Source organism: Hipposideros armiger, unplaced genomic scaffold, assembly GCF_001890085.2.
Source record: "Hipposideros armiger isolate ML-2016 unplaced genomic scaffold, ASM189008v1 scaffold_449, whole genome shotgun sequence".
Lineage (NCBI taxonomy): Eukaryota > Metazoa > Chordata > Mammalia > Chiroptera > Hipposideridae > Hipposideros > Hipposideros armiger.
In genome coordinates this window covers 173,708-187,171 of record NW_017731799.1, presented here as the reverse complement: position 1 = coordinate 187,171, position 13,464 = coordinate 173,708, and the positions used below count along the sequence as shown (strand labels likewise).

Here is a 13,464-nt window from a genome sequence, read left to right as displayed (position 1 = left end):
TGTTTCAAGATATTAGTGCATCTGAACTTGATGCTAAAGGATTAGATGCCCACTTCCTTTCCTGCCAGGGCCTCTCTCCATGTACCGGGGTTGGGGGATACACAGGCCTGCCTCTGGATTCCTAAGATCCCATCATTTCTCTGCACAAGTCTTTGAGGTCGAATCTATGTGTGGCTCCTTCAGCGAGGACCTTCCTGGACCTTTGCAACGCTGTCTGATGCAGTTTCATTTCTTTCATAGCCTGGCGCTTGGCAGGCTCCCTCTCCCTTCCTCTCCTTCCCTATCTCCGTCTCTTTTCTCCCACGGCTCATCTGGCCCTCCTTTTCTCCATCCCCCTTTCCTTTCTGCTCCCCTTTATTTCTACTCCCCACCCGCGTAGCTTTGCTCTCACTCCCTCTCCCCCTACGGCTTGTCTGTATTTGGAGCTTCCGGAAGCCGCCAGCGACTCTCCCCTGGAGCAGCGTGACTGACACCGACTCTCTTTTGGGGGAAGGAAGGAGGGCAGGCAGGAGGAGGGTGCGAGTGGCCGAACACGGATTTGCATCGCCGAGAACAAAACCCCAAGACATCCAAGCAGGTAATCCTGGAGCCGCTGGGCCGGGCAAGGGAGGGGACGCCCGGGGGTGCAGGTGTGGGGGGCGCCGGTGGCCGGCGCTCGGAAGTTGTGCGGAATGGGTGGGGTGCAGAGGGGCCGGGACGCGGCTGCGGCGCGCGAGGAAGAAAGGCGGTGCGGACGTCTGTGGGGACTGGACACCCGGGACCTGGGGCGGGGACGCGAGCGGGGGCCGGGGCGTGATGCCTGGGGCGTGGGGGCGCAGGCGGGGGCGGCCGCCCCATCTGGGTCAGCGCAGCCGCGCTCCCTGCCCCCGCCGGCAGCCCGGGCTCAGGGTGCCTGGGGCCGCTCGGAAGGGGCTTGCGGCTGGACAGGCGGCGGCGGCCTTGCGCTCCAGGCTCCGCTAACTTTGCGGTTGCTCGTCCGCTCGGTTCTGAGCCTCACGGGGGTGCGGGGGTGCAGGGCTGGGGGGCTGTTATCACAGCCACCTCGTGATGGGCAAAAAAACGGCCCTGGCTTCTCTGCAGATCCTGATTTGAGTCAATGTGTCACTGTAAAAAAATGCAAAGGCAACTGAGGCACTGAGGGACAGCTTGGAAAAGGGCACCTCACAGCTGGCTCTCTAACTGCTTTGGGTAGAGGGTTGTTTCTGGCAGTAGCCGCGTTATCATCACTTTTAGGGTTAATAATCACATATGCAGGTAGCCTTTCCTTTATTCTCATCAGAGTGGTGTCCTGCATCACGGAGGGCCTGTAAGTTTTAGCGGTATTTTAATTGATGCGTTCTTTACAAAGAGTAAATATGGGTGACTGCATTTAGGAGATTAAACTAGGATTCGGTCCAAATGACCAAGCGGAGATGAACAGTTAACAAAAAAGATCAAGAACCTTTGATTATATAGTCTTGGGGAAGCAGAAGCCTATGCGACTTTCACACCGTAAGTTTACCAGAATTGTTTTACAAAGCACTATTTCTCCATTGCGAATAAAGATCTCTTTTAATTTAAAGAATGCCTTAGAATTCTGGGATAAAATATCCAAGCTCACTTAATGTATATTATAGCAGCGGAGTGATCTTTGGGGAAATTGTTCTTATAGGCTACTAGACTGTAAACCTCTTGAGGACAAGGTTGGGGTTTTAGTAGTTCTTACAGCACCAAACAGCATTTGATTCACAGCATGTAATGAGGAGATGATAAAAGTTTATTAAACTAACTCAATGGCTTGACTGTGGCTGGATCATGACTTCTTGAAAAATGCATATTTTGCAAGGAAAGACTACTCCATGAATCCCCAAATCTAAAAATCCTTAATAAAGGTAGAATCAAGGTGTCATATAAATATTAATTAAAGATTAAGAGAAATAGAAATAGACTATGAGAAATCGTAAAGGTGACTATCAAGTTGGTCTTGGCTAGTAGGAATTAGGTTTCTGCTGCTCATTGTTGAAGTGAGAAGTGAAATTTGTTGATATAGTGAAAAGCTTGGCAAACTTTTTGAGTAAAGGGCAAGATGGTAAATATGTAGGCCATGCTGGCCATGTGGTCTGTTCAGTAACTACTCAATGCCCCCATTGTAGCTTAAAGCAGCCATAGGCAATGCATAAAGGAATGGTGTGGCTGGATTTCACTTTATTTGTGAAATGTGAAGCTCATATAACTTTAACCAATAACAACATCTTTTTTTCTTTTTTCCCCCCAAGCATTTAAAAATATAAAAATCATTCTTAGGTTGAGAGAAGACAGGAGACAGAAAAACAGGAAGGTGGTGTGTGTGTGAGTGGAGGAGGTATCCTGTTGGTAGTAGTAGTTTGATAATCCCGCCTACATGTGACAGAGTTTGGAGATGAACTCTTTGAAAAAATTAGTGGGCCAGATTTTCCTAATGCCTAAGACATACCTGGGAGTTAAGTTAAATGCCTTCAAGCGTAGCATTAGCTTATTTGGGGCATTATAGTGTTTTATTTGGTCTTGAATATTACCTAACAGATGTCTTTATGAATGAGGGTTTTTAAAAATTCATTAATTATGTAATGTTTTATACATAACAATAATATTCTAAGTTTATGTAAGCTATAAGCATTATATTCAAATGACCACTTGTGACCCCATCATACAGTTTTGAAAACTAAGACTTAAGAACTAGATAATTGTGAAGAGATAACCTGTACAATGGGTAAAAATATTTAAAAAGCATATATCTGACAAGGGCCTTGTATTTAATATATATAAAGAGCTCTTACAACTCAATTTGAAAATGATAAATAACCCAATATAAAAATGGTCAAAGGATCTGAATGGACGTTTCTCAAAAGAAATGGCCAAAAAGCACATGGGAAGATGCTCAACATCACTATTCATCAGAGAAATTCAGATCAAAACCACAGTGAGATACCACTTCACATCCACTAGGATGACTAGATTCAAAATGTCAGATAAGTGTTGGTGAGGAAGCAGAGGAATTGAAACCTTTATATACTGCTGGTGGGAATATCAAATGATGCAACTGTTTTGGAAAACTGATAGTTCCTCAAAAGTTAAAGGTAGAGTTGCCATATAATAAAGCAGTTTCACTCCAAGTATGTATCCAAGGAAAATAAAAGCATATGCCCACACAGATATCTATATACAAATGTTTATACCAACACCATTCATAATAGCCAAAAGGTAGAAACACCCAAATGTTTATCAACCCATGAATAGATAAATAAAATGTAGTATACCCATACAATGGAATATTATTTGGCCATAAAAAGGAATGAAGTGCTGATACATGTTACATGTATGGACCTTGAAAACACTATTGGAAGTGAAAAAAGCTAGTTACACACACACACACACACACACACACACACACACACATTGTATGATTCTGTTCATATGAAAATGCCCAGCACAGGGAAATCTATAGAAACAGAAAGTTGATTAGTGGTTGCTTAGGGCTAGGTGTTAGGGAAGCGGGCAGGGAATGGGGGTGATAAAGGGCACAGGGTTTCATTTTGAGCTGATGAAAATGTTCTAAATTTGATTGTGGTGATGGTTGCACATATCATTGAATTAAACACTTCAAATGGGTGAATTGTAGCATATGTGAGTTATAGCTCAAGCTATTAAAGAAAATAAACAGAAAGCTAGTAAAAAGAACTACGTATATTGTTACCTATACTGTTGCATCTTGCTTTGTGCTCTTCTGTGCCATTTTCCATGTCCCTCCCAACCCTGAATTTTCTGTTAATCATTCCCTGGTTTTATTGTAAAACAGTTTTATGACATATGTATATAGTTCAAAATAAAATGTCGTTAGTTTGGCTTATTTTTTATTTATAAAAAGAGTATATGCAATATTCTCACGTTCAAAAAACTCAACATTAATTTTTTGAGAATTATCCATATTGCTACATGTAACTATATGGTATTTGTTGGCAAATATTTCACAATGTATCTGTTCTCTTACTGATTAACATTTGAATTGGTTCCCATGTTTTGCTCAAAGAGTGCTGATTTGAAAACCTTTTACATGTGTCTTGGCACACATGTGCGAGAGTTCTTCCATGTGAATGTGAATGTGCCATGTATTTTAATGACACCCCACCCCCCGCAAAGTTGATGCTTTTTCTGACTTTTACATTAATGGTATATACTCAGCTTATTTGTTCCCCCAAACCAAGATAAAATGACTAGAGCTGAGAGCCTGACTTCTCATCCTATTTAAATTCTAATTCTAATATTTATTTGCTCATGTCCTAAGAAGTGTGGAAAAACACTAATCTAAAACTTTATCACTGAATTTCACAGCAGACCCACTTAACCCAATCACTTATGAGCATCTTTATCCCCTTATATCAGCTGGGTTTAGGATGGGATGGAGGACAACTTTAACTACTAAGTCAAAGGGACATTACTTTAAACAAGGTATGTAAGTGCTTACTAAACTTCACTAACATTTTCCTTGTATGGTATCCTGCTGGGTAGTCCAATGTTTCTAACATGATTAATTTTGTTATTCTGGTAATAAGCCAGTTGGAAATCTGGCATTTTAACTTTGGGTACTTTCTAGGTCTGCCCTGATTTAGGCTGTGAACTTTTTTCAGTTCATGCAGGATATTTCCACTTTACTCAGGAAGTGAGGAAACACCCTAAGGTCAGAGGAGGCCATTATAAGGGATTTTTTTAAAGTTTTTTTTTTCTACTGTGGTAAAGTGGGCATAACATAAAATTTACCATTTTAACCATTTTAAATTGTACAATTCCATGCATTAAGTACATTGACAAAGTCATGCAATAATCAGCACCATCTATCTCTAGCACTTTTTCATCACCCTAAAATGAAACTCTGTACCCATTAAACAATAACCCCCCCATTCTCCCCTCCTCCCAGCCCATGGTAACCACTATTCTACTTTCTGTCTCTATGAATTTGCCTATTCTAGGTACTTCATATAAGTAGAGTCATTACAATATTTGTCCTTTTGTTACGTGATCTTTTATATGCAGAGGAATTCCATCTTCTTTTGTTTTTCTGTTTAGTAGACACTCTTTCCACTAAAGGAAAACATGGCTTCTTTTACTGAGAAAATATGCAATAAGATTGTTTGCCTTTCAATATACAGCCCTTAGAAAGGGGCAGACATAGGAAATTGTCTAAAACCAGAAGAACTTTCAGTTATTATGGATCGGGCCTTTATCTGCCCTGTTTATTTGATTAGACATATGATAATCCTGTTTTCTTTTTTCCTTTTTTTTTTTTTTTTAGCTGAGCCATCCTGCTACCTATTGGCAGTTCAGCGGCTGCTCAGCTCGGGCTGGACTTGAACCACTGTTGCTCAGAGCTCAAACTCTTGAGCGAGCTCTTAACCAACTGAGCCACTCGGCCAGCCCCGATAATCCTGTTTTCTCATTAACCACTTAGTCAAGTGGAGAAGGTACAGTTAGTCCCTAATTCTTAAAGTTTCATACCTATCTGATGAATGGGTAAATTAGGTAACCTTTGATGTTCCTGTTAGCCCCCAGCTTCTCATAACTTAAAAGCCACTCTGCAATAGAAAAGTTTGATCTAAAATCATTCTTGTTTTGATAGAAAAGGGTTTTAAACATCAGGAGGGTTCTGGGAGACTAAGTAGAAATGAGTAGGGCTGAATGGCAGTATTGAAGAGGAGAACTAGATTCTGGAGACACCAAAGATAAACCTTATAGTACATAGACAACATTTGTTGTCTTGTGTCGATACTTGTACTCGGTCTCATGAGAAAATAACCTTCATTACTTTGTAGCAGTCCACGTGGAAATCCACATAAACTCTGGGATCCATTGGTTATTCATTTTCTCATGTGGAATAACTGTAATATGCCCGGTGCAGTAAGAATCATGGGGGATGCAAAGATGAATATCAGTGAAGGATCTGACCTAAGAAAGAACAGAGGTGCACTTCAGCTTTGAACCTAAGTCTCAAAAGGTCTGCTTAGATTGTTGTCATTAATTCCAACCTTGTTTCTATTTAGTTTTATTCAGAGAAGAATCACTGAATTCTTATAAGTTGGTTATTTTTCTCTAAGGCAACAAGAATCAGTCAAATAGGACTATACCAGGAAAACTGGTCAATCTATTTCCCCGAACTAGGTAAAATAGGCTTCTCCGTGGCAAATGTATATTTCAGTCTGACATAGTCTTACTGGGAGGTCCATTTTATGGAATCTGAGTTTTGAAGTCTCTGTATTGCCCAGAGTGTGTAGGTAAGAGACTCGTGTGATATAAAGGTCATCTTTCGATGAGATGAATACTATTTGGTACTTCTGCTCACCTCAGTCCAGTTGAGCAGGAAGTTCAGATATTTGGCCTAGTTTGTAGGTTGGTGGAAAAGTCCATCTAATCGGTTGCTTGGCATCAGGCTTAACAGTCTTTTTCCTGGCATCATCTAGTATACTAGAAACTGTGGCTAGCGATTTCCAGGGGTACAATGCAGGTTCACAAGTATTTGAACAAAATTCTTAGAGTCTGAATTTTCATTTTTCTTCCATATCCACTTTTTCTTCATTTCTTAGTATTCTCGTGGTACCTTCTGTCTGTTCAAAGTTTCCGCTGTGGACAAGCCTGCATCCCCCTTTCCTACTTCCTAATGGCCTCTCCCTTCATTAGCTCTCCTCTTCCCTCGGTATCTCTTCTGAATGAAAGGTGGACAATTATCTAACTTGAGTTCTTCAGCAACTGAAAACTTTAAAAAATAAATTTGCTAATGCAGATGAGCCTAGGTAGTACAGAATGAGGGGCGGGACTCTTTTTTATGTTTCTTACTTTAGGCTAGCAATCTTCAAACTGTATACATTAAGTATATACAAAGATTTCCAAAGGTACATCCACATAGGTGCTTTGAGAAAATAAATTTCCAAATTCTCATTTTACTTATGTTTTTTTTTTTCCTAAACGTGGTCTTCTTGGTATGCAAGTTCTCTTTCCCACCTTCTTTTCCATAATATTTATCTCACTTTACATGAGACAGGCCTATATCTAACCTATTCATTTTACTAAAAGGCCTATCTCTAACCCATTTTATTAAATTGCATTGTCCAAAAATGTAAAAATCTAGGGAATGGGGAGGGCAAAAAAGGGGATTATTTCAGAACATCAGTTTTAAGGGTGAGAAAGTAAATAATTCTAATTCTTGGACATTGCAAATCCTTTGTTTTCTAAGTTTTTATTTAAAAAAAAAAGATTTTCAGTCAAGATGTCAGAGTAGATAAACACACTATGCTAGCCTTCTCTCATGACCACATCAAAATTACAACTAAACTACAGAACAACCATCACCTTGATATGCTGGACATCCTACCTTGGTGATATCGCCAAGATATGGAGGCAACCTGGGTGTCTGTCGATGGATGCGTGGATAAAGAAGAGGCGGTACATATGTACAATGGAATATCACTCAGCCATAAGGAAGAATGAAATTTTCCCATCTGTGACAACAAAGATAGACCTAGAGGGTACTGTGCTGAGTGGAGTAAGTCAGACAGAGAAAGACAAGTGCCATATGATTTTACTTATATGTGGAATCTAAAGAATAAAATGAACAAACAAACAAAACAGAAACAAACTCACAGATACGGAGAACATTTTGATGGTTGCCAGATGGGAGGAGTTTTGAAGGGATGGGTGAAAAAAGGGAAGGGATTAAGAAGTACAAACTGGAAGTTACAAAATAGTCATGGGATGTAATGTGTAGGATAAGGAATATAGTCAATAATATTGTAATAACTATGTATGGTGTCAGATGGGTACTAGATTTGTCAGGGTGATCATTTTGTAAATTATGTAAGTGTCTGATCACTATATTGTACACTTGAAGCTAATATAATATTGTATGTCAACTATAATTGAAAAATAAAAAATTATTTAGAAAATTAAAAAAGGAAACAAAGGTCATTCTAATCAAATTGTAAACTGATGTTAAAGGAAAATTTTAAAAGAGGTTGAAATTATGACTAGCATACAAATGAAAAAAACTGAACATTTTTAAACATTAAAAAATGAAAGACCCAGAACAGTCTGCAATCTGTTCAAAGGGAACCATTGATAGGAATGTTGAAATGAAATTGCTTAAAAGATGTAGCTCAGGCTTCTTCACAGTTTGAGAGGGAAGTCAATTGAACTTCCACAGGATAAAATTCATTTGCATTCCCATAGACAATAATTACTTTACTGTAAGTTTTCTACAAGTTAACTTCTATGTCTACAGAGGTGTGAAATAGCCTGGTCAAAGACAATGAATGGCTGAGATAAACCAGATGGATAAGTAGATAAGGTACTCACTAAATTTCAGTCTTCCCCAATTTTTCCTTACACTGATGATTAAAATAATTTTTGGTATTTTATCACCATGTGATGTTTAGTATACAACTCAGAAGGCATTCAAAAAATTGAGTGACATTTCTATTCATCTATTCACATCTCCTTGTTTATGTGAACGTAGTTTCTCAGCGTTTACGTTGATAAACACAAACATTGAGAATGAAATTGATGTTCAATCTTGATTCAGTCACAACAGGTATAGTCATCCACAAATGCATGAAATAACTGAAAAATAAAAGTGCTCAAAAGAGAGTTGTTTGCAATAAAAATTACTTTTTATTTACATTTAGTAATTATTTGTCAACATTTGCAATATTTGTGTTGTTTAGATAAGTTGCATTCCGATAATAGTAACAATCAGAAGAGCATTTTTTGCCATTAAATTTAAATTTAAGTGTATAAACATTTTTGATGCAAACAGAAGTATGATAGGGTAATGAATAAAATACATAAAGCTTGTAAAAGACATAAAACTAGGATAAACTTCTATAGGACAAAAAGAATGGAAATGTTTATGCAAAATTTGTGACAAAGAGCAGCTGTTCAAGTATTCTTTTAAAGTGAATGATGTTGAATTTCAATAGACATATTTCAGTGAGTGATAAAATAGTTTAACTTTTACATATCAATGTTTACAATGTGCTAGAAGTTACATTCTTCACAACTATTCACATTTTCGTGAAAGTTTTTACATGTCTATCTAAAAATGTGCGAGAGCGTTTTTTACAAAATTCCTTTATCTACAAATAAGTTTGAAAATCTCTTTGTAACTCATTCTCCCTCTGTTTTTCTGACCAAAACCAAGAATATGTAATGTGGCAAACACTTTCTGCAAGTTCAGCATTGGTAAATGAACCAATTTATTGATTGACGAAGTTCGACTGGCTTCTTTTTCTGTTAGATTTAGGGCAGACATTTAAGAACTAAAGGTCTTGGTACTTGGGAAACCTCTCAGAAGGGGATGATATCCCATCACATTTTTAAAATTTCTTTTCAGGAAGTTATATCTTCACTTTACTCACCTTTCTTTTTCTCCTCTTTGGAGACACTCACTGTAAGGTATTATGTGTGTATGCACGTGTGTGTATAATAACCAGATTGATAGCACTATTTGTGTCTGTAAATTATACCCTTCACCCAAGTTTGGGGAGTTTTTGGCTTTTATTTATTCAAGTATGTTTTCTGCTTCAATCTCTTTGTCCTCTTCTGGGATTCCAGTGACGCTAACATTAGCTTTTTAGGTTCTGTTCATTTTTTTGTTCAAAGTTTTTTCCTCTCTCTTCTTTAGATCGGATAATATCTATAGCATCAGTTTCACTGACACTTCCCTTTATCATCTTCGTTTTGCTATTGAGCCCATCAGTGCATTTTGAAATCATTATTGTATTTTTCATTTCTAAAATTTTCACTTGTTTCATTTTATAAGTTCTGTGCTGAGAACTCCTATCCCCAGTCCCTTGCATGTCAAACATTTTGGGATTGAATTCTTGACATTTTGAGTATTAAGTTGTGAGGCTCTGGGTCCTTTTGAAATGCTCAGTTTTTTGGCAGTCAACCCAGTTCTGTCTCTGTCTTGTCAGGCAGTCAACCCAGTTCTATCTTGCAGTCTGTGGGCAATGTAACATCCAACATCAGGCAAATCCAACATTAGTTTGTTTTTCAAAGCCTGTGCTGCGCTGTTTTGGGTCTCATAGAAGCAGAATTTAGGGGTTAGTCTGGGACTTGGGCATTAGCTTATGTCATAGCTCAGTTCTCAAGCCTTTGGATCTGTCCTACATATACACAGCCCAGGGGAGGAACTGGGGCTTGTGCTGATTGATGCACAGAATCAGGGGATCCCCTTCTTCAGTTCTCTCCTTTCTGGGATTCCTCCCACACTCTCCTTTCCTATAAGAACCTATTTTCCTGGTCTTCTGGACACAAAGATTGGGTCTCTCTCAAAGTTTCAGCTGCTCACACTGCTGCAGTATAGACTGGGGCCACCCTCCAGGCAAAGCCAGGAGAGAAAAGTGAGAAGAAAAAAAAAAAATAGGAAGAATTCTCCCACATTCTTTGGACCACAGGGCTTTTTTTCCCTGCTCCTCTGGGGTTTGGAGAAACTTTTAGCTGCTTATGCTGTTGCTTACTGTCCTGTTGCACAGTTCTCCCATGAATGGGAGAGAAAAATAGGAAAAAAACAAACACAAAACCTGGACTTTCCCTCACATTCTTCCATTTGCTGGGCCTCCTTTCCAGGTCTGGAAAAGAGGAGGAGGTTTCTCTCGAAGTTTTCTTGCCTACACCCTCTGTGCCGTTCTGACCTCAGACCAACTCTGGAGAGAAAAGAAAAACACCTGAAACACACTCCCAAATAGGTCCGTTTTTCAAGTGTTGGTTGCCCTCCTCAATTCACCTGCGGCTGTTTATCTTTCAGAGTCAGGGAGTTGCTTGTTGTGTTTTGAACAAAGTTTAGAGATAGGCTGCAGTGGGCTTATCTCTTTGTGACGTCACTGTTAACCCCCTTCCTCCTTTCTGTGCATTCCCTTTTCCCCTTTCCCCCTCCGATTTCCCCACACCTCACCATTCTTTTCTTTCTGTTTTGCTATTTTTCTCTTTTTCTTCTTTCCTTTGTTCTCTCAGGTCTCAAGAGCAAAAAAGAACCTATAGTCTTTCGGTGGCCCACAGCTCTATTTGAAAACTCTGATTTTGTTACAAGTAATAAATCGAACTCAAGTATGAAAGTAGACCCAGAGGCTGGAGGCCCATGAAGAAGCAAAAAGAGTTTGGCGGAAAGCTCTTAGGACAAATCGATCCTGTGGCTATTTTATTACTATTATTATTATTATTATTTTTTTTTTAGCTGAGCCATCCTGCCACCTGTTGGCAGCTCAGCGGCTGCTCAGCTCAGGCTGCACTCGAACCGCTGTTGCTCAGAGCTCAAACTCTTGAGTGAGCTCTTAACCAACTGAGCCACTCGGGATCCTGTGGCTATTTTAAATCAAATGATCACACTCCTGCTTCTTGAAAATGTCCACGCATAAAACTGGCCCAGCACTTAAGAACTGACCCTTAGGGTTTTTCTTTTAAGGAAGTTGCTGAATCTGTTATTCAATTTTATGTAAATCTTACAATAAATGCCAGAATGTTGAGATTAGGAAGAATTTCAGCAAACCTTACTACCTTCATTATTCTCGAGAGACATGCCATTCTTAACACTGAGATGACAAAGTTTAATAAGGTAAACTATTTCCAGTCATGTTGCAAGAAATAGCTGACCATATGAAATGATATCCCCCTTCACATTTTCAGTCAATAGTGTTTCTGCTGTTTATTTGTTCTGTGGCATGGTCATAGAAGTGTGTGGTGTGTGAGATGCTATGGTCATTGAGTTTGGGGGACAAGGGAGATGGTGACACATGCAATAATAATTCACAGATTGAGCACCCGCTGGGGACAGATCACAGTGATGAGCGTGCTATCCGGAATTCAGAGATAAATTACAATATGACCCGTAGGCATCATTTTTTAGCTTACAAAGTTCACCTCATCATCTCCTTTAATCTTCCCAAGTATCCTGAGGCAGTTATTATTATTAGGTAGGTAACACTTATATTGTAACTTAATTCCATTCCAGCAGTCTCTTAACTTTGGCTTCCTACTTGCAGCTGCCAACTGTCATCTCAATATCACTGTAGGCACCTCAAACTCATGGCTGTAAAACCGAGCCCCTCCTCTTCCTTAGTCACCTCCATGCCCTATCTCTCTTTTTATTGGCACCACCTTACCCCAGAGCAAGACATCTAAAACATCCTACCTTCTCCCTTTCCTTCCCAACTCCATTTAATCCATTTAATCTTGTCTCAGTTTTTACCTATTCATCCATCTCTCAAATCTTCAATCCACTGCCATCTTGTTGGTGAATCCCCAGGTCCCCTCCCCACTTCATCAACCACTCTTTCTAACTACTCACCAATCCCATTACTCCCAGCACATAGTGAATGCTCAATAATTATTCTCTGGCTATAATACCTTCAGGTCTTTGCACATGGCTCAGGAATGCCTTTTCTTACCTTTCCTCTGAATAACACCTCCTCATCCTTTGAGATTTCGTTTAGTTTCTAACTACACTTTAGTAGCCTCCCTACTTCCCGGGGCTCAGTTGAGTACCCCATTTCTTGGCCTTGCCATTCCCACATGCCCCCACAGCATTCCTGTGCACTTTTCTATTATAGGATTTCTCAAATGGAGGGTCCTTTGTACTCTGATGTGTGCTGCTTAAAAATGCTGATTCCTGGCAAAACCCAGAACCACCGAATTGTAATAACACTGCTGAGACTGCAGCCCAGGAATCTGCATTTAGGAGGTCTCACTCCTCCTCAGTGATTCTGATATACAAGAGGGAGAGGAGCAGTGAGAGCCACTGCTCGATTCTGTCCCCATACCTTGGGACCTATAATAGTTCCAGGAGTGAGGGTTGTCGCCACACAGAACAGTCTCTGGCTAAGTGTAATTACCTCCTATGACTTTGCTGAGAGGTGAGAGCAGCAAATTACTCAGATTTAATAGGTTTTCAACTATACCTTTATAAAGAGGAGCTGGACTTATTTTTTTGTTTGTTTTTTAAAGCTTTATTGAGCTACAATTTTGCATACCATAAAATTCACCCATTTTAAGGGCACAACTCAGTAATTATTAGTACACATACAGCATTGTGCAACTGCCACCACAATCCTATTTTAAATCATTTTTATAACTCCAAATAGAAACTTTGTGCCCATTTACAGTCACTCCCCATTCCTATTCATAGCCCTAAGCAACCACTAATCTACTTTCTGTCTCTACAGATTTGCTTTTTCTGGATATTCATATAAATGGAATTGTACAACACATGGTGTCCTGTCTCTGGCTGTTTCACATAGCCTAATGGTTTGGAGGTTCATACATGTTGTAGCATATATCAGTTCTTCATTCCTTTTTATTGCCAAATAATACTCTATTGTATGGATATACGACATATCATTTTTCCATTCATCAGTTGATGGACATTTAGTTTCCTTCCTTCCTTCCTTCCTTCCTTCCTTCCTTCCTTCC

The 13,464-nt window shown here is 39.5% G+C and overlaps 1 protein-coding gene across 1 annotated transcript in view; it reads left to right on the top strand.

The window, feature by feature from the left end:
- Window positions 1-233: 233 nt before the first annotated feature.
- The window catches only part of CAP2 (cyclase associated actin cytoskeleton regulatory protein 2), a 161,741-nt gene continuing 148,510 nt past the window's right edge, over window positions 234-13,464 (top strand). Inside the window, exon 1 of the mRNA XM_019665738.1 lies at window positions 234-577. The gene's annotated coding sequence lies outside the window, so the exon portion shown is untranslated. The remainder of the gene's footprint in view (window positions 578-13,464) is intronic.